The sequence below is a fragment of the Dermochelys coriacea genome, chromosome 8 (genome assembly GCF_009764565.3).
Source record: "Dermochelys coriacea isolate rDerCor1 chromosome 8, rDerCor1.pri.v4, whole genome shotgun sequence".
In the NCBI taxonomy this organism is placed as follows: domain Eukaryota; kingdom Metazoa; phylum Chordata; order Testudines; family Dermochelyidae; genus Dermochelys; species Dermochelys coriacea.
Genome location: NC_050075.1, coordinates 67,272,595 through 67,293,110, shown reverse-complemented (window position 1 = coordinate 67,293,110; position 20,516 = coordinate 67,272,595). Strand labels below are relative to the sequence as shown.

The window sequence follows — 20,516 nt, the reverse complement described above, 5'->3', positions numbered from 1 at the left end:
GTGGTTCTAGTGAGAAGGGAGAAATGTTTTGAGGAATTACAGTAACTCCTCACTTAAAGTTGTCCCGTTAACGTTGTTTCATTGTCACATTGCTGATCAATTAAAGAACATGCCCATTTAAAGTTGCGCAATGCTCCGTATAATGTTGCTTGGCAGTTGCCTGCTTTGTCCACTGCTTGCAGAAAGCTCAGTCTGTTGGAGTGAGCTGGTGGGGGATTGGAAACAGTGTGGACCAGCAGCCTCCCCTCAGCTCCCCACTCCCTTAAATTCCCTGTGCAGCAGCTGCCCAGCAGGCTATCAATTGCAGGTAGTTCAGCTGTCCCTCCCCCGCACTGCCGTATGCTGCTCCTGCCCTCTGCCTTGGAGCTGCTCCCGGAAGCCTCCTGCTTGCTATTAGGGTGGGGCGGGGGAAGAGGGGTGCTAACGTTAGGGTGTAGGGCGTCCCCTCCCCCCGCTCATGTACCTCATCTCCACAGAGCAGGCGGAGGACACGACAGGTCTCAGGACGGAGGGAGCTTGCCGGCAGCAGCTGCTGTCTCAACTTTCTGATCTACTTAAAAAGACAGTGTACTTAGAGTGGTGTTGGCGTACTTAAAGGGGCAATGCATATCCCTCTTTCTCGCACAGGGTGTGTGTCTCTGTCCCTCTCTGCCATGCTATCTCCCCTCCCTCCATTCCTGCTGCCTTGTAGAGTGTGAGCCTACATTAACAACAATGTGTTAACCCTTGAGGGCTCAGCCCAGTGCTAGTTCATCATTTTGCAGTAAGGCATTCAATGGGAAGTATCCTACCCTCTTCCACCCTCTGACTTCACCACCTCAACCAAGCTCCACAATCATCATTGTTGTGTTCAGTATTAAACTGTCTGTTTAAAACTTATACTGTGTTTTTATATATGATGTCTTTTGTCTGGCGAAAAAAATTTCCCTGGAATCTAAGCCCTGCTATTTACATCAGTTCTTATTGGGAAATTGGATTCGTTTAACATCGTTTCGCTTAAAGTAGCATTTTTCAGGAACATAACTACAACATTAAGCGAGGAGTTACTGTAGCTGAGAAACTGACCTACTGAAGGCATATATATATCTATCTACTGCCCTTATACTGAGGGCATATATCCTATGTTTGGCAAATGATATAAAGTCTGATTTGCCCAGTTAATCATTAACCTTGAATGACTAGTTAGCTACAGTGGCAAGAAATGTTTTTATCCATTTGCAGTTTATTAAGAGACTTTGCCTCTTCTCAGAAGGAAATATGACCACACAAGTCCACAAATATGGCACCTCCAGACTAGGTTATTGTAATTCCCTGGTGTTAAAGTTTGAAGCAACATGGAGGCTCCAAATAATGCAGAACACAGTACTCCACCTTCTTCCAGAAGCACATCACTCTTGGATTTCACACTCTTCACTGTTCACATCCTAGGTCAGTTCAAGATCTTGGTCCTGACCTTCAAAGCCATCAAAGAATAATCGGAGATCATCTTTCCATCCATGGCCCACTAAGAAAAATGTGCTCTACTGGGACAATGCAGCCACCAAAGCCCAGGATGAAAATGCATGGAATCTGCAGATATATCCATTACACTCTCTCCTTTGAATTAATTCCATTGAGTCAATAGAGCCACACTGATATACACCAGCTGAGAATCTGGCCCAAAGTGTTCTCAGTTAATTGTTTGTGGAAAAAGCTGCCAGCAAAGACAGACTGATTTTTAGAGTGTGCTGCTTTTCCATCAGAACTGAAGGAAAAACAAAAAATAATACCCAGTAGAGCTTCCTAGATCCTTGGAAAGCCAAATAGCAGAATTCTCTACAAGATCCACAATGGATACTTCCATGCTGATCTATTTTACCAGCTGAGCACTTAGATACTGTAATGCAGTGGTTTTCAAACTTTCTTTCTGGTGACCCAATTGAAGAAAATTTTTGATACCCACGACCCAGTGGAGCTGGGGATGAGGGGTTTGGGATATGGGAGGGGCTCAGTGTTGGGGCAGAAGGGTGGGGTGCTGGGGTGAGGGCTGTGGGATGGGGCAGGGAATGAGGGTTCAGGGTGTGGGAGCGGGCTCTGGGGTGGGGCAGGGCGGTTGGGGTGCAGGAGGGGGGAAGGGCTCTGGGCTGGGCGTGCAAGCTCTGGGGTGGAGCCAGGATGAGGGGTTTAGGTTGCAGGAGGGGGCTCTGTTTGGGTGGGGCTCAGGGCTGGGGCAGAGGATTGGGGCACGGGGTTGGGGTGTGGGCTTACCTTGGGTGGTTCCTGATCAGTGGCACAGCAGGGGTGCTAAGGCAGGCTTCCTGCCTCTCCTGGCACTGCAGATTGCACTGCACCCCGGAAGCAGCCAGCAGCAGGTCCACATCTAGGTGGGGGGGCCACAGGATTCTGCACACGTCCGCCACCCCGACCTGCTGGCCACTTCTGGGGCACAGCGCAGTGTCAGAACAGGTAGGCACTAGTCTGCCTTAGCCGGGCAGCACCGCCAACAGGACTTTTAATGGCCCGGTCGATGGTGCTGACGAGAGACACTGTGACCCAGTGCCTTCCATTCCACGACCCAGTTCGAAAACCACTGCTGTAATGACTGGCATTATAAAAAAACGTAGAGAGGAGTCACTAACAGAATTTGGAATAGAACCCAGAACCATGATTCCTGTCCATTGCTTAGAGACACTCCTTCGCTTGCCCAAATCAGGAAAGTACTTAAGCGCTGCAATGGGCCTACAGCAGCACTTTTTCAAACTGTGGATCACGACCCAGTCCTGGGTTGTGGAATGTAAGGCACTGGGCCGCGGCGGCTCTGATCACTACCACCAAACAGGCCGTTAAAAGTCCCGTCAACAGTGCTGCCCAGCTAAGGCAGGCTAGTACCTACCTGTTCTGACACTGCGCTGTGCCTCGGAAGTGTCCAGCAGCAGGTCCAGCTCCTAGACAGGGGGGCCACAGGGCTCTGCGTGCTGCCTCTGCCCCAAGCACTAGCTCTTCACCAGGACAGGCAGAAAGCCTTCCTTAGCACCCCCGCTGCACCGCTGACCGCGAACTGCCCAAGGTAAGCCCGTGCCGCAACCCAGCCCCCCAGCCCTGAGCCCCCCCTAAACCCGGAGCCCCCTTCTGCACCCCAACCCCCTCATCCCCAGCCCGGAGCCCTGATCCCTGCCCCACCCCAACGCCCCCTTCCACACCCTGAACCAGTCATTCCTGGCCCCACCCCGCAGCCCTCACTCCCTCACCCCAACCCTCTGCCCCTCCCACAGCCCAAACCCCATCCCCAGCTCCAGGCATCAACATTTTTCTTCAACTGGGTCACCAGAAAAAAAGTTTGAAAACCAATGGCCTACAGTTTAAATGGGAATTATGCATGTACTTAACTTAAACACACATTTATGTTCTTTAATGAATAGGCTTGGGGAACTAATAGGAAAGAGAAACTAAAAGGAAAAGTTGAAAAGTCATTGGGTACAATCCACTCTGTTAAATAAGTCAGTATTTAATGTGAAAATACATATTTTCTACATAGTAGACCTGAAATGGCTCTGAACTAGCTTGTCTGATCTAGTGCGTACATGGACAGGGTTTTTTTTAAAATGCGCTTTACCTACTTAAGAGACTGGGTTTGCTCTGAAGCTGTTCTTTTCTATTGGTAAAATACATATTTCTAATTTTTTAAAATGCTTTTTATCTAGTCAATAAATCAGAGTACCTTCAAATGCTTAAGTATTTAGACACTTTGAAGAAGTTTACCTAACATGCTACTGTGATTTGCAGTAGTTCTACACATGCTGACTCTAAATACTTGCACTATCAAACATTTTCAATTGTTCCTTTTTAAAAAAAAAAAAAGATGTCTCATTTGAATGTCACATTTTGAAACAGGAAAGCTAAAAATTCATATGAGGATTAGTAACTCTATATGTACTGTAGCATTCTTCTAAGTATGGGCCATATCATGTCACTCGTATGTAAGTAGAAATCCCTATTGATTTCTGGGGAGGGGTCCTTAACAATTGATGGCACAATATGAAACAAAACGTGTGCCATTTATTTATTTATTCATTCATTCATTCCTTTTGTTTCACTTCTGACTAGCATGAGCTCTGCTGTTTTGTGCCTTGTGTAATCTTTTACATCTGTGCACCATGTATGTATAACGCTACTGCATTAGAATTCTCTGGTCCCTAATACCAGCAGGAGCTTTTTACATCCACTTTGCAGAAATGTAAATGTCTATTCAAGGTGAAATGCAGGGAAGAATTAGGCGTTATGTCACAGTCCTTATACGGCCAAATATGCCATTAATTTTAAAGGGAGTCTTACCTGCATAGAGACTAAGGAATTGGTCCCCCTAAGATCCTATTATGTATTGTTTACTTGCCAACTAGCTTTTTTGGAAAAAAGCTAACATTTGAGTTGTCCAAGTGCTGAAAATCATCTTAAACAGCAGATTTCATGTTTTTTTTACACTTGTGCATGGTAACTCAGATTCTTCCAAACTAAGTTCTATTGAAATGTTATAAGAAAAAAAATCTATTTCAGTCCAACACCATGTACACTGAATTTTATGCTGGGTATAAACCCGTAGAAGCAGGGGAATAAAAGGAAATGCTGGCACTCAACCTATTTCTGTAATAACAAAAACTTCCAGCAAATAAAACAGATTTCTTATGCACCCTTTTCACTCAGATCCCTCTCTCTCTCACACCCATTGCTATCTAAAATCAGTTCGTTTACCCATGTCTTAAGTATAACACGAATTGTATAGTGAACTGGGAAATCCTCATTTTCATTCCTGGTATATATTATTCAGTGGCACATCAATTTGGCTTTTACTATATGTTCTTCAGTCCTGTAAGTGAGCTAATAATCCTTTACTTTTGTAACTTGTGACTTAAAAGGTACCATTGTGCAACACATCTGCTATTTAAAGTACCATTAAAGTGGCAATTCTAATTTTGTGTTGTTCCAAGATCACTTTGGAGACTAAAAATGAATAGTAAGCTTCAAGGATTATAGCACAAGCATTTACACACATTGCTATAACAAGAATACTTCGTTTTTTCATCCATAGACCTCAAAGCATTTTACAAACTAAGGTATGTATCCTTATCCCTATTTTACAGATGACGAAACTGAAGCTAGGAGAGGTGAAATGATTTTCCCAAGTCAATGGCATATAGGGAACAGAACCATGGTCTCTTGGTGGCCTGTCCTGTGCTCTCTCCAAAGATTATGGTGGCATGAGGCAGAGCAACTCCGCAGTAGCTTGACTGCTGGGATGGAGAGAGGATTGCACCACACCCAGTCACTTGGACTTGCGTGTGGGGAGAAGGTTAGAGGAGTTGGCCTTTGCTTCTAGAGGCTGAAGTTGTGGAGTTTCAGGACTTTGTGCTACAGCCTCAGCTGGAAAAGTCAATGGAGCTATGACAATTTACAGTACAGGATCTGGCCCTCATAATCTGATTTCAGGATGACTACCGGATGTCATCATTTTGTTTAGTGAATTGTGTACTTCAAAGGCTGGACGTGTAAGTTCAGGATGCCTACTTAGCCAAAGCTTATCTGAACCTCTTGGATCTGCTGTAACAAGTTTTCTTTCAAGTTCTAGGTAGTTCCCATTTTCAGTTGAGCCAGTAATATTATGAGAATGGCCTTTGGCATTTTGGCAGTTTCAATTCTGGTCCTGGCTAAAACCCAGAAGTGCAAAGAAGTTCACAACAAGGGAGAATAATGGGTATAACCTACATGGGTCTTACTGGGAATGAGTGGGCATCAGCTGATTCAGCTGAGAACTGTAGAAATGGATTGTGCTATTCCTTATGGTCCTTTTTGTCTGTTTGGTCAGGCCAGCTGCCATGCCCACAGAAGACTCGGTGGTATTAGGTGGAGTAGGATCTGTTCTGGCAGCCCCCTATAAAGAGACGATGAAAGGAAGCAGCCTGCAGAAGCTGAGGGAGGGTGGTTTGGAGACTGGTGGGCTCACATTCCAGAAACCACTGCCAGATGTAGTGAAGGGGTGAGGAGCAGCATCCTAACTTCTGCTTTTGAACCCCAAAAGCAGAGATTTCTTCTTTAAGGTTTTGCATCTGGTTGGATGATTCAGAGTTCCAGTGCTGCCCATCTCTATAGTTACTTGAGGTGCAAACTAGAAATATCCTAGTTTGACTTTGAGATTCTAAGTTTACAGGGTTGGCTGATAGAAGAAGGTTTTATTTTACTTGTTTACTGAGCTAATTTGATTTGGGACTACTGAGAAAGAACAGTGGTGAACCCACCATGCCCTTTTTACAGAATAACTTTTCAGGGTAGAACAACAGTTCAGAATCTATTGGTTCTCTCCCCCTCCCCGCCCCATATCTTCCAGTAAACACTTTTATTGCTTGATCTGAGATAAATTGACTCTCACTGTTACAGTATATAGAAGAGGAATCATTGGCTGGCATTTTAAAACAATATTATTTCTACCCACTTGAAGGAAGACAGGAAAGGAGGCAATCTCTCTACTAGTCAGTTGCATGAGGAATACTGCAATCTGTAATATGGAGCAGTGTCAAAGAAGGATTAGTAGGTATCATTTGATCTCAGAAGGGTAAAATAGCCTGCATACACTATATACAGACATCGCTATATACATGCAGATATAGGGGGCACGATTGTTCAGCCTGTGACAGATATGACACTATCCTGCAATATCCTGGACAATACCTTTTGTGTCCATTGTATTGAAAATGCAAGTGTTTGTGTACTGTTGTAGGATTGTATGGAACTTCTTTACTGGGGACAAGGATTAATACACTCTCTGGGAGATAATCTGAACTGCAAAAGACTAAGTTGAATAACACAGCAGATATGATTAATCTTTTGGGACAATATGTGAAAAGTGGAATTTGTAGGATGTACAGGGGAGGAGGGAATGGCAAACCCCCACCTAGGGACTCAGCCTTGGAAGCTTTGCACTGATGGAGGACCTTTTATCTATTGAGCACCTGTTATATGAGGACAGTTTAAAGATCCAATCTGGATTCACCAGGGACCACAGACAAAGAAAGAACTTTTGAATAAATGGCCTGATCTTAAGCTGACTCAGGGCCTTCGTTCTAATCCCGCAAACGGACAAGACCTCCGGTCCTAAAGTGTTCCAATCATTAGGGGAAGGTTGGGCGGACTGACACTCGCCAGAGACCATGTAGAATGGGTTGGGGGTGATCCTGAGAATGCATTTAGGTTCTTTTATTGTTTTTAATATGTTTTCTTTGTAGTGCTTTTATCGTAGGGATAAAATAGACTTTCTTAAAAAGAACTGTGTGGTGACTTATAAATGTAGCAATTACACTGTCTGCTGTCTCTGAGGAAAGAGGTGAAGCAGGTCTGCTTAGGCAGACTGTCTTGTGCTGGAAATAACACAGTGAAGGCAGGGAACTGTTCAGCCTGGAAATATCCTGCTCAGGAGGGAGAGAGAGGCACAAGTCTTCACCCAAGAAAGGTGACAGCTAGGGAGCTGGAGGCCTGAGAGTGGATGCCTTTGCTGAACTGCAAAGGGGAAACAGGTGGAGTTGCCCTGAGCTGTGACTGAGCCCTTATTCACATCGGTAAGCACTGAACTCAGGAAAGTAACTCTGTTTCTGTAAGCAGAACTCCTGTAAGTGTTCACGATGTGGCCAGCACCACAGCGAGATATTATTTGTATTTAAATTCAGCATTGTACAGCCATGTTATTGTGCTGGTTGGATCTGAATCGGGTGCAGCAGCTCAGTCTCCATTAAGTTTTATTTCAGAATCACCTTTTTAGCTATAGGAGACCCAGGAGTAGTTTTACTCATGAAGTAAAGTGGATCGTGCTTGCCCTTTGGGATTTTATTTGTAAGAGTTCAAGCTCTCCAAACTAGTTAAAAGTGCGCCACCAAGAAAGGGAAGTACACTCGCTGTACTTTGCCTGGGTTCCCTGCTAGATATATTAAACTCCACAAAGGGGGAATCAGAAAAAAGCTATTTTCCCCAATTTTCCATACTGCCTGTGGGAATCTAATTCAATTTCCACCCAAATTTAGCAGTGAAAACTAAGCAGTAAAGAATAAGATTGAAGAGGCTTTTGTAAATCACTGGATTCTAAGGTACTGACTAAGGTGCAGTAGGATTATTGAGCACAGGTTAAACTTCTTTTCCAGCCACAAAGCTACTTACAGATTTAAGAAGCTTAAAAAGCTGATCCAACATTAGTCCTTGCTTTGCAAATGAAAGAATAATATATCTCTCTATATAAAGTTATATTTATTATTAGAGAAACAGTTTTTTTCTTTAGTTGTGGATGCAGACCCTTTCTACCAAGAATTTCACTTTGAAGGGGAGAGATTCTAATACCTTAAGTGCATTCAGGCAAGGGGACATGGAAGAGCTCATATATATATATATATAAGACCACTTTTCCAAATCTATTTATAAAAAAAGCCTGCATTTATTACAGACCTTTAAATATGGCTATTTTTAAACAATGGGTTATATGATCACAAAGGTCAAGTTCAGAACTGCTAGAGAAGGATGTAACACCATTGGCTTAACAGAAGTTGCACCTCTTACACCAGGTCTGAATTTGCCCCTGAGACATTCCTTTGGTTCTGAAAATAGTGAATAGCCCAAATTGGCTTTTTATCTCAAATGATTTGGAGTACAGTAGTTCACTAGACTTGTCCTTATAGCAGACAACCACCAGGGTCATTTGCTGATTGCCAATTGTCCTTAGTTGTTTTGAGCCTTTTAGCTCTGAACGTTCTCAGATTGACTGGTCCTGAAGTGAGCAGCGGCCATGTAGATTGCAGGAATTATCTTGTTGCCTTTTTTATCTCTGTGTTCCCATTGTCTTACCCAGTTTCTCTCCAAAAGTTATCTGTAAATTGGTCAAAGATGATTTTATTTCTTCACCGTTGTTACACAGTGCTGAGGGCAGGCACTTGAGCCAGCATTCTGGTCACTATTAGTACTAATTAGGTTCCTCTGGAAAGGCCTAAGTGGACAGAGGTGTACCAGGACAGATTGGGGCTAGTGAGTCAATGAGCCAATTAGCCCATTAACAGGGAAGCTTTATAAAAGGGCACAGGAAAGTGAGCTTGGGGGGAAGAGAAGGAGATAAATAGAGACAAAAGGCTAGGAGAGCCTGACAAAGAAAGTCCTCTGAGTAGAGGTACCTTACTTCCCCTCCCCTTTTGGAGAAGGGGTTAGAACACTGAGATACAGTGTAAAAGTGTGGAGGCTCTGCTATATATTAGCAGAGGGATTAAAACACTGTAAATAAACTAAAAAATAGTGTTTACAAGCAAGAATATCTCAGAGCAGGCAGTAGTCATGGAAATATGGGGGTGCGACATGCTGCCCCCATCACAACAGTAATGTGCTCTATAATTTCATCCCTACAAAAACTACTTTTAATAAAAAGAAAAGGAGTACTTGTGGCACCTTAGAGACTAACAAATTTATTAGAGCATAAGCTTTCATGAGCTACAGCTCACTTCATCGGATGCATCCGATGAAGTTAGCTGTAGCTCACGAAAGCTTATGCTCTAATAAATTTGTTAGTCTCTAAGGTGCCACAAGTACTCCTTTTCTTTTTGCGAATACAGACTAACACGGCTGCTACTCTGAAACCTACTTTTAATAACAAAGCGATGTAGACAGTGAGTAAACTTTGGAAATTAGGATGAGCTGTTTTTTACGTGACATGGGAAATCTTATGGTTTAGTGCATAATATTATTCAGTAGGCTTGTGGAGTTTCTGTGTGTACATGAACCACTGTCTGAAAATGTTTTACTTGCTGGGAAGGAATAAGTGGAAGAATAACTGGTGTTGTTTGGGTTGTGCACTGGACAGTGTTTTATATATAGCCAGTTTTACTATTTCCCTCTATAGTCAATTTTTTAAAGTGATGTCCCTATGTATATTCCATTCTAGGTGTGCAGGCTCTCCATGCATCTTACACCAAAAGATTCTCACTAGCAGCATCCTTTCATCCATGTCTGTGCGCCGAATAGAGGGCATAGGGAACAATGCAGACCAACCACCTTTTCAGTTCCTTTCTACTGCCTGTGGTCTGAGACCAAACCTCTTCAGTGACCACAGCATTTGCTAGCTGCTTCTGCATCTATCTGTAAATATTTGTAAATAACTTTTAGGTAATTTTAGATAGTTATTAGATAAGTAGGTAAGTGTAGGTTTTAGTAATTAGGGTCTTGGGGGGTCTGCCACTATGTACACCCCTCCAACCTGTACAGGGTGACTAGCATGCCCAAATTCCCGAGATTCAAGAACTATGTTTTCTGCCCCCAGGCTTTCCTGATCGTTAATGGCCACCTCAAGTGCCTCTACTAATTTGGAGTAGCTCATGTCCCCTCGAAGTGCACTATTTGCCAATCCTTCCCAAGCTGATCCTGTCAAGCCCATCAGTCTAAACTTCAGAGACACTTGATAAATCAAGCAATGAGGCCCCAATCTGATCATGCTCCATGAGTGCCCCATCTCCCCCATACAACAGGTAGAGGTGCTAAAAAACACCTTTAGTACAGTACCTTAGAATCCTTTTGAGCATAGTGATCTCCAGTTCTGGGGCTGATAAGAGCAGAGCTAAGGAGCTCTCCAAACAGGGACATGAGGAAAGTAGGAAATACTCTCACAAGAAGCAAGAAAAATCTCCTTCCATGTCCTCCTCCAAGAAAAGGACCTCTTCTGCGATAACTTCCAAGTTGAGTGAGACTCCACACTCAAGTTATGGGAGTATCAGGAGCTCAAAAGAACATGGTACCGATCTCCCAGCTCCAACAAGTAAAAGCACCCTGAAACCGTCATTAATCACAGGAGCAGGACCATCCCAGTACTAGTGAGAAAGAAATGAAAGCACACGCCTCCTTCATTGACGATACCTTCACACCATGTTAAGGAGTTGTGAGACCATCTTTACCACTTGATGACTATAGGCAATTTCAGGACCTGCTAAGGAGGATCACATCGGGAGGTGTAGACATCAACTCTATCACTGCTCAATCTTCTATGCTCATTGGGACTCTGCCTGTACAGTGTATCGGGGAACCCTGGACACTATCAAGGCCAAGGCATACCTTCCTTAGGACAGGTTCCAATCCATGAAGGAGCTTGCTACTCAGAACTGGGTAAGCCCACAGATCTCAGTCCACTCATGTCTGATCTTTCTGGGTCACGTGGATTCCTGTACCTATGTGACACTCTTTGCAATACTTTGCCTTCATTGTCTATAGGCTTAGCTATGGAGAGTATACGTGCCTAGCAGACAGAGTGCAGATAAACTAGTCTTGCTCCCTCACAGAGTGCAAGGTTTTCTCTTATGGTGGTAGAACAGGGAAGAGAGGTGCAAGTTGGGGGTCCCCTTTGTTCTTTCACTACCCAAGAAGAGACGGCTCACTGACACTTCCTTGCTAAGGTGGAGCACCCATCAAGATGAGCATGTAGCAAAGCAGACATGGACTTCTCAAGAGTCTTGGATCTACCTAAAATTCCTGGAACTGCAAGCATGATTCCCACCATCCATTCAAATCCTGCAGGTCCAAGTCAAGTCAGACAATGGTGCTCTACATCAAAAAACAAAGGGGAGCAAGATCCACCCCTCTTTGTATAGAAGCGGTCAATCTTTGGATACATCCATCCAAGCATCTGTATGCAACTCTTCTTGGACCTATTGACCCAGGACAAAGGAAAGATCAGGCATCCCAATCTGGCATCCCTCTACCTAACAGCCTGGTATTTGAAAGGGTGATGAATCTATGAAGGACATGCTCAGGAGCAGTTCAGTTCATCCTTAATAAAAGTAAGAAAGCATCCACAAGAAAGTACTACAGTAAAGTGGAAAAAAATTTCTATCTGATGTCAACATTGTTGGATAACACCAGAGGATTCCAACATTCCTGTCCTCTTGAAATATCTCCTCTCCTTAAAGATTTCAGGTTTATCTTAGTTCCATATGAGTGCATTTAATAGCTATCGGTGCCAGTCACCCTCCAGTTGACAACCATTCTATCTTCACCCATCCTGTGACAGTCCATTTTCTAAAGAGTATCATTACAACCCTTTCCCCAGTACTGAAACTTACCCTGACTTCGGACCACAGTCTAGTCCTATCATCGTTAATGAAGACTCTGCTTGCACTTTAGCCATACATTCTTTAGCCTATTGATGAAAGTTCCCTTTCTGGTGACCAGCATGATAGCCAGAAGAGTAGGTGGGCTGGGAGTCCTTATAGCTGGTCCACTTTACATGGTCTTCCATAGAGACAAAATCTCCCTGAGATTACACCCAAAATTCATCCCGCAGTGTGATCTTGTAAATCAGACTATTCACTTGTCTGTCATCTTCCCAAAACTACAGGCCTATACTGAGAATAAGAAGCTTCATTCTCTGAATGTCCTTCCAGAATTGGCATTCTACCTACAGAGACTACATCCTTTCAGAAATAACCTAGATTATATATATATATCCTTCGCAGAGCAGGGATGAAGCAATCTCATCCCAAAGACTGTTTAAATGGATTTCAGGTTGCATCCTGCTCTATTATGAGTTAACAGCAACCCCTCCCCCAGAAGGGCTGCGGGCCCATTCATCTAGATCCCACTCTGGATCAGTAACCTCCCTTTAAGAAGTCCCTCTCCTGGAAACTCTTTAACACAGGGCTCTGTTCACACTCTCATGAGACATTATGCCCTGGTGCGAGCTTCTACAGCTGATGCAGCTTTTGGCAGAGCAGTCCTCCATTCAGTGGTATAGCAGGGGTCTTTGCACCCTCTTCCTCAATAAATACTGCTTGTGAGTCACTCACAGTGAGACTCATAAGGGCCATCACTCGAAGAAATTAGGGTTACTAACCTTACAGTAATTAGAGTTCTTCAGGACGTGTGGTGCCTATCTGTATTCTGCTACCCGCCCTCTAACTCCTCTGCTGCAGAGTCTCATCCTAGGTTAATTCGCAGTAGAATGACACTGGAGAGGTGATTGGTCCATGTTGTCCCTTGTGACCTAGCTAGTAGGAGAGAGGCGCAGGCACAGTCCAACAAATGCTGCTAGCAAGAAACTTACAGTCTCAGGTGCATGGAACATATGCATACCTACAATGGAATGCAGATAGGGACCACACGTCTCGAAGAACTCCAATTACTGTAAGGTAAGTAACCATTCCTTTCCATTGTTGTTAGCCTGAGTTTTCCACACAATACAACAGAGGAGAAGAAAATATAAAACAATTTTTTTAAAAAACTGTAATTGTAAAATAGCAGAGAGTTCAGGGTGCAGGGTGTTTATCTGAAACTACTTTGAGCTTTTTTTTAAAAAAAAATATTGACAGTGTTCCTCTAAAATGATAGCCCATCTACACTCCATCTTCATCCATAACAGGGGGAAACTTGTTATGTCATTACAACGTGAATTTCCAGCCTCGTCTACATTAGAGATTGTTGTACAGAAACAAAAAGCCCAGTGTTGCTAACACTGTTGAAATTGTCCCATTGTTTGCAACCTTGGCAGCCTTCATATAAATGGCTCTCAGAATCTGGCAGCCATCTTCAGCATGGTGTCGGTTCACCCTTTTCAGAGCAAGTGTAACCAACAAGGTGCTGTATTTACAGCTGCTGGAGCTGGAGAGTTGCCTACACGACTCACAATGCTGCTAACCAGTCGTTTTGGTAAAAATTCCCTAATGTAGACAATGCCTTCAAAGCTTTAGTATAGTAGGATACTGTTTATATCCTGTCTATACTACAGAAAGGAATTGTGTGGAAACTGGGTTAAGGAGTGTCTCTGTCACGGTTGGAGTTGTAGCATTAGACGGGCTCTATACAGAATCCTGTTCAAGTTCAAGGTTGGTTGACAGAATACATGGGGTGAAGAACTGGCTGATGCAAATCCATTTTATGCATGCTTCATTTTGCATAGCAAGTTGTTTTTAAGTTGATTTGTTAAACTTTGGCAATGACATAGAAGGATCCAAAAATTTAAGTGAGGAACATATGGCTTGTCATTAAAAATGTATCAAAGAGCCTCTCTCTCTTTTGTTGACATGAATGATCCCCTCATGTGACCTCCAGTCTGCTGGTTGGCACTTACATGCAAGTGGATCAGCATGCTGTTAGCAATTACCTCAGTGATATTTACAGCATTTTAATGTCAGTTGTCTATATGTAAATAGAATTTGTGAGAAATTCAGGATGCCAAGGCTTCGTTCTCCCACTAAAGCAGAGCTATTCCTTGAACGCACCAGAATGCTTCCTACACCTTATATAACTGCCAAAAATATCATTTGTTTGAAATTGCTTTATGACAAAATAATGAGTCTGTCAAAGATGAGTGGTCAGAAAAACAAATTTGTTCTCCTACACAATTAGGGTGGAGTTTATAGTGTTGGACAGTGATGATAATCTCTGGCTATTCAGAATTAAATTTGCACATTGAAAAGAATTGTATTCTTGTGTATGCCCTAAACACAACTTTTAGGCAGTAAACATTCTCACAGGTTGGATTGGAAAGATGAAAATCAGCTGAGCTGTAGAAACATCAGAATGTAAGTTTCCAAATATAGACAAACATTGTGAAGAGTTGGTATTTACTTTCCCAGGCTCAGGTCTGACAAGGTGGCTGCCATAATGACCGATAAAGAGAGAGCATGGAAAACTACTTTGTCATCAGATGTAACAGACAGATGAAACCACTCCCTTTGGGCAGACAGCCAGTGTGGGGCTTCTCTCTCCCCCTTTTTCTTCTAATTGCTGCTGGAGCGGTCAATAGCTTATTGAAGGGTTATGAAGATGTGGGAAAGCATTAAACCGTGCCATAACCTCTCATTTTAAATATATGCAGTATGAGATTTATGTTTTGCCTTTAACATCTGCTTTATTCTTATATGGTGTACAGTGTACTGACAAGCTTACTGGATATATCCTATTCCATTTGCTGCATTTTACTTAAATTCTGATAGCTCCTCTGTTTGTTCGCTTTGTCCCTCTCCTCAACAAACCCAAACACATTATTGCATGCTGTGCCGGAGGTAGCTGGATTTCTATATATAAAAAGTTATGTGCATATACAAAAGTTTGTGAAGCACTTTGGATTTCTTTGGACTTAAAAAAAGTCGAGACGTAAAATTTTATTATAATCATCTAACACTTGCTTTGTAAACAGGATGGAAAAGACTTTACAGTTTCTATTACGTATCTTCACACATTCTGTCAACTATATCTGTACAAATAATCATGAAGAACGTAGGTCCGAAAAACACTTTCACCCTCCCTTCTCTCCTTCCAGCACTCTAGTCTTTCCTATTGCTTTTCTCTGAATTCCCAGCAGTTTATCAAAGCATGCATTATGAAATGCCCAGAACTAACTGCAAGATTCCAAGTACAGTCTCACTAGAGCAATATAGAAAGAGAATATACACCCCTTCTCCAGAATGTGATGTTTCTCTGTGTACAGCACACAACTTCACTGGCTTTTTTTTTTTTTTTTGGTAAGCATAATATATTGAAAACTCATGTCTAATGTGCTGTCCTCTATTACTATTTGGTCTCTCTTAGTATTATTGCTATCTAGGTTTCACCCTCTCACTGAGTAGGGGCCTGTTTCTCACATTAGTTGTTAACCAGGAGTAACTCCACTGAAATCAATGGAGTGACACTGGCATAAATCAGAACGTACGTTTTTCAGATTATGTGACTCACAATTTATTATTTTTCTGCCAGTGTTTCTACTCTCTGGGCCAGGTTGTATGATTTCATTGATATTCACTACTCCCAAATTAGTATCCTCTTCAGATTTCATTAGCACACAGTATTGTCCCATTTCTAGATCATTAACAATGGTGTTCCAAAAAGAACAGGAGTACTTGTGGCACCTTAGAGACTAACAAATTTATTAGAGCATAAGCTTTCGTGAGCTACAGCTCACTTCATCGGATGCATTTGGTGGAAAAAACAGAGGAGAGATTTATATACACACACAGAGAACATGAAACAATGGGTTTATCATACACACTGTAAGGAGAGTGATCACTTAAGATAAGCCATCACCAGCAGCGGGGGGTGGGAAAGGAGGAAAACCTTTCATGGTGACAAGCAAGGTAGGCTAATTCCAGCAGTTAACAAGAATATCAGAGGAACAGTGGGGGGGGGGGGGGGGAGAAATACCATGGGGAAATAGTTTTACTTTGTGTAATGACTCAGCCATTCCCAGTCTCTGTTCAAGCCTAAGTTAATTGTATCCAGTTTGCAAATTAATTCCAATTCAGCAGTCTCTCGTTGGAGTCTATTTTTGAAGCTTTTTTGTTGAAGGATAGCCACTCTTAGGTCTGTAATCGAGTGACCAGAGAGATTGAAGTGTTCTCCAACTGGTTTTTGAATGTTATAATTCTTGACGTCTAATTTGTGTCCATTCATTCTTTTACGTAGAGACTGTCCAGTTTGGCCAATGTACATGGCAGAGGGGCATTGCTGCCACATGATGGCATATATCACATTGGTAGATGCGCAGGTGAACGAGCCTCTGATAGTGTGGCTGATGTGATTAGGCCCTATGATGGTATCCCCTGAATAGATATGTGGACAGAGTTGGCAACGGGCTTTGTTGCAAGGATAGGTTCCTGGGTTAGTGGTTCTGTTGTGTGGTGTGTGGTTACTGGTGAGTATTTGCTTCAGATTGGGGGGCTGTCTGTAAGCAAGGACTGGCCTGTCTCCCAAGATCTGTGAGAGGGATAAACTACTATATGCCACAAGGGGCCACAACAATGGTTCCCGTAACCCACCCAGCAATATTGTTAATCTATCCAACTATACTCTTAGCCCAGCAGAAGAATCTGTCCTATCTCGGGGCCTCTCCTTTTGCCCCTCCACCCCCACGAACATGATACAGTTCTGTGGTGACCTAGAATCCTATTTTTGACATCTCAGACTCAAGGAATATTTCCAACACACCTCTGACCAACATATTAACCCACAGAGACCTTCCTGCCAACACTACAAAAAGAAGGATTCTGGGTGGACTCCTCCTGAAGGTCGAAACAGCAGCTTGGATTTCTACATAGAGTGCTTCCGCCGACGTGCACGAGCTGAAATTGTGGAAAAGCAGCATCGCTTACCCCATAACCTCAGCCATGCAGAACACAGTGCCATCCACAGCCTCAGAAACAACTCTGACATCATAATCAAAATGGCTGACAAAGGAGGTGCTGTCGTCATCATGAATAGGTCGGAGTATGAACAAGAGGCTACTAGGCAGCTCTCCAACACCACTTACTACCAGCCATTACCCTCTGATCCCACTGAGAGTTACCAAAAGAAACTACAGCATTTGCCCAAGAAACTCCCTGAAAAAGCACAAGAACAAATCCACACAGACACACCCCTAGAACCCCGACCTGGGGTATTCTATCTGCTACCCAAGATCCATAAACCTGGAAATCCTGGACGCCCCATCATCTCAGGCATTGGCACCCTGACAGCAGGATTGTCTGGCTATGTATACTCCCTCCTCAGGCCCTTCATTACCAGCACTCCCAGCTATCTTCGAGACACCACTGACTTCCTGAGGAAACTACAGTCCATTGGTGATCTTCCTAAAAACACCATCCTAGCCACTATGGATGTAGAAGCCCTCTACACCAACATTCCACACAAAGATGGACTAGAAGCCGTCAGGAACAGTATCCCCGATACTGTCACGGCTAACCTGGTGGCTGAACTTTGTGACTTTGTCCTCACCCATAACTATTTCACATTTGGGGACAATGTATACCTTTAAATCAGCGGCACTGCAATGGGTACCCGCATGGCCCCACAGTATGCCAACATTTTTATGGCTGACTTAGAACAACGCTTCCTCAGCTCTCGTCCCCTAATGCCCCTACTCTACTTGCGCTACATTGATGACATCTTCATCATCTGGACCCATGAAAAAGAAGCTCTTGAGGAATTCCACCATGATTTCAACAATTTCCATCCCACCATCAACCTCAGCCTGGACCAGTCCACACAAGAGATCCACTTCCTGGACACTATGGTGCTAATAAGCGATGGTCACATAAACACCACCCTATATCGGAAACCTACTGACCGCTATTCCTACCTACATGCCTCTAGCTTTCATCCAGATCATACCACTCGATCCATTGTCTACAGCCAAGCTCTACGATATAACCGCATTTGCTCCAACCCCTCAGACAGAGACAAACACCTACAAGATCTCTATCATGCATTCCTACAACTACAATACTCACCTGCTGAAGTGAAGAAACAGATTGACAGAGCCAGAAGAGTACCCAGAAGTCACCTACTACAGGACAGGCCCAACAAAGAAAATAACAGAACGCCACTAGCCATCACCTTCAGCCCCCAACTAAAACCTCTCCAACGCATCATCAAGGATCTACAACCTATCCTGAAGGACGACCCATCACTCTCACAGATCTTGGGAGACAGGCCAGTCCTTGCTTACAGACAGCCCCCCAATCTGAAGCAAATACTCACCAGCAACCACACACCACACAACAGAACCACTAACCCAGGAACCTATCCTTGCAACAAAGCCCGTTGCCAATTCTGTCCACATATCTATTCAGGGGATACCATCATAGGGCCTAATCACATCAGCCACACTATCAGAGGCTCGTTCACCTGCGCATCTACCAATGTGATATATGCCATCATGTGGCAGCAATGCCCCTCTGCCATGTACATTGGCCAAACTGGACAGTCTCTACGTAAAAGAATGAATGGACACAAATTAGACGTCAAGAATTATAACATTCAAAAACCAGTTGGAGAACACTTCAATCTCTCTGGTCACTCGATTACAGACCTAAGAGTGGCTATCCTTCAACAAAAAAGCTTCAAAAACAGACTCCAACGAGAGACTGCTGAATTGGAATTAATTTGCAAACTGGATACAATTAACTTAGGCTTGAATAGAGACTGGGGAATGGATGAGTCATTACACAAAGTAAAACTATTTCCCCATGGTATTTCTCCCCCCCACCCCACCCCCCACTGTTCCTCTGATATTCTTGTTAACTGCTGGAATTAGCCTACCTTGCTTGTCACCATGAAAGGTTTCCCTCCTTTCGTCCCCCCCCCCCCCCGCTGCTGGTGATGGCTTATCTTAAGTGATCACTCTCCTTACAATTTGTATGATAAACCCATTGTTTCATGTTCTCTGTGTGTGTATATAAATCTCTCCTCTGTTTTTTCCACCAAATGCATCCGATGAAGTGAGCTGTAGCTCACGAAAGCTTATGCTCTAATAAATTTGTTAGTCTCTAAGGTGCCACAAGTACTCCTTTTCTTTTTATTAGTCTTTGGGTTTGTCTACGTGGCCCAACAGCATGGACTACAGGGCTTTGACCAAACAGGACTACATTAATGCAAATCACATACCTTGTAGTTCTTGCTAGCAGAGTCTACACAAGGCAGTTATAGCGCAAAATATTAGCACAGCCGCAGTTCACACCCCAGTAGTTCACAATGTGGTGCTGGGTCGACAAGCCCTTTATCTTTTGTTTCTGGTACAGTTTTTCAGCTAGTTTTCCAATCAGGTGAAAGTGTACCAGGAAGTATTTTCTACAATCCAAATATGCTATGCTTGCTGCATCCCCTTCATATTTATGGTATCTTTTTCTCAGGAAAAGCAGTCAGTTTTTTTCTGACATGAATTATCCTTTATAAACATATTGCTGCTTATTGCAGTCATGATTTCTTTATTCTCTAGATGAGATAGTGATCTTTTTCATATGATAGTTGTTCCTGTATTTCACTTGGGCTATCCTCTGAGCACTAACTCATTTCTCTCTTTTTTTTTTAATTCTTTTTTTTTTTTGCAGCCTTTCTCCTTTTCCTGCAAGCCTTAACTGTTTCTGAGTATTCATCTTTTTGACTCTCCCTTTTATAATACCAGTTGTTGTTTTTTTATCTCTGATCTTTAAGTAATCCTTCATGAAGTCACATTAGCCACTTCTTGTTCCTTGCAGTCTTCTTCAAGGGAACTGTAGACAGTTATGTCTGAATAACTGTGGTTTTCAGGATTCCTTAGCATTGCCTACGCTTTATGTTTAATTATCAGTGTTATCTGAATCACAGGTCTTTATGTCTGTCTCCGCTCTGCCCCCATATATTCACTCAGCCCCCTCAGCACTCTTGAGACAGTTTTCATTTCCAGTCATTCAACATTCAAATTTGTTGCTGCTTCTATAATCCAGTTAGAATCACTGATTCTAGAATTTTACTCTCTCTCTTCCTATTTTCTACTCTTCTCTTTTCCTTTTCCTGTAATCATTTGGTGCTTGTCTGAGATTTTCTTTCATATGTAGGTGCTACATTATTATATTGTTATTTAGTGGGTGATTATACCACCAGGGTTTCAAACACATGCACTAGGCAGACTCTCAGCTGTTGTAAATCTGCATAGTTCCATTGACAATTTACAGCAGTTTTGTATCTGGCACCTATCTATGTATTATGGCAGAGATTGTAATTTCACGTATAGT

General features: G+C 43.0%; 1 protein-coding gene across 10 annotated transcripts in view; it reads left to right on the top strand.

Annotated features, from left to right (window-relative positions):
- Window positions 1-20,516, top strand: part of NTNG1 (netrin G1) — a 290,609-nt gene that overhangs the window by 191,787 nt on the left and 78,306 nt on the right. The gene's annotated exons all lie outside the window — the stretch shown is intronic.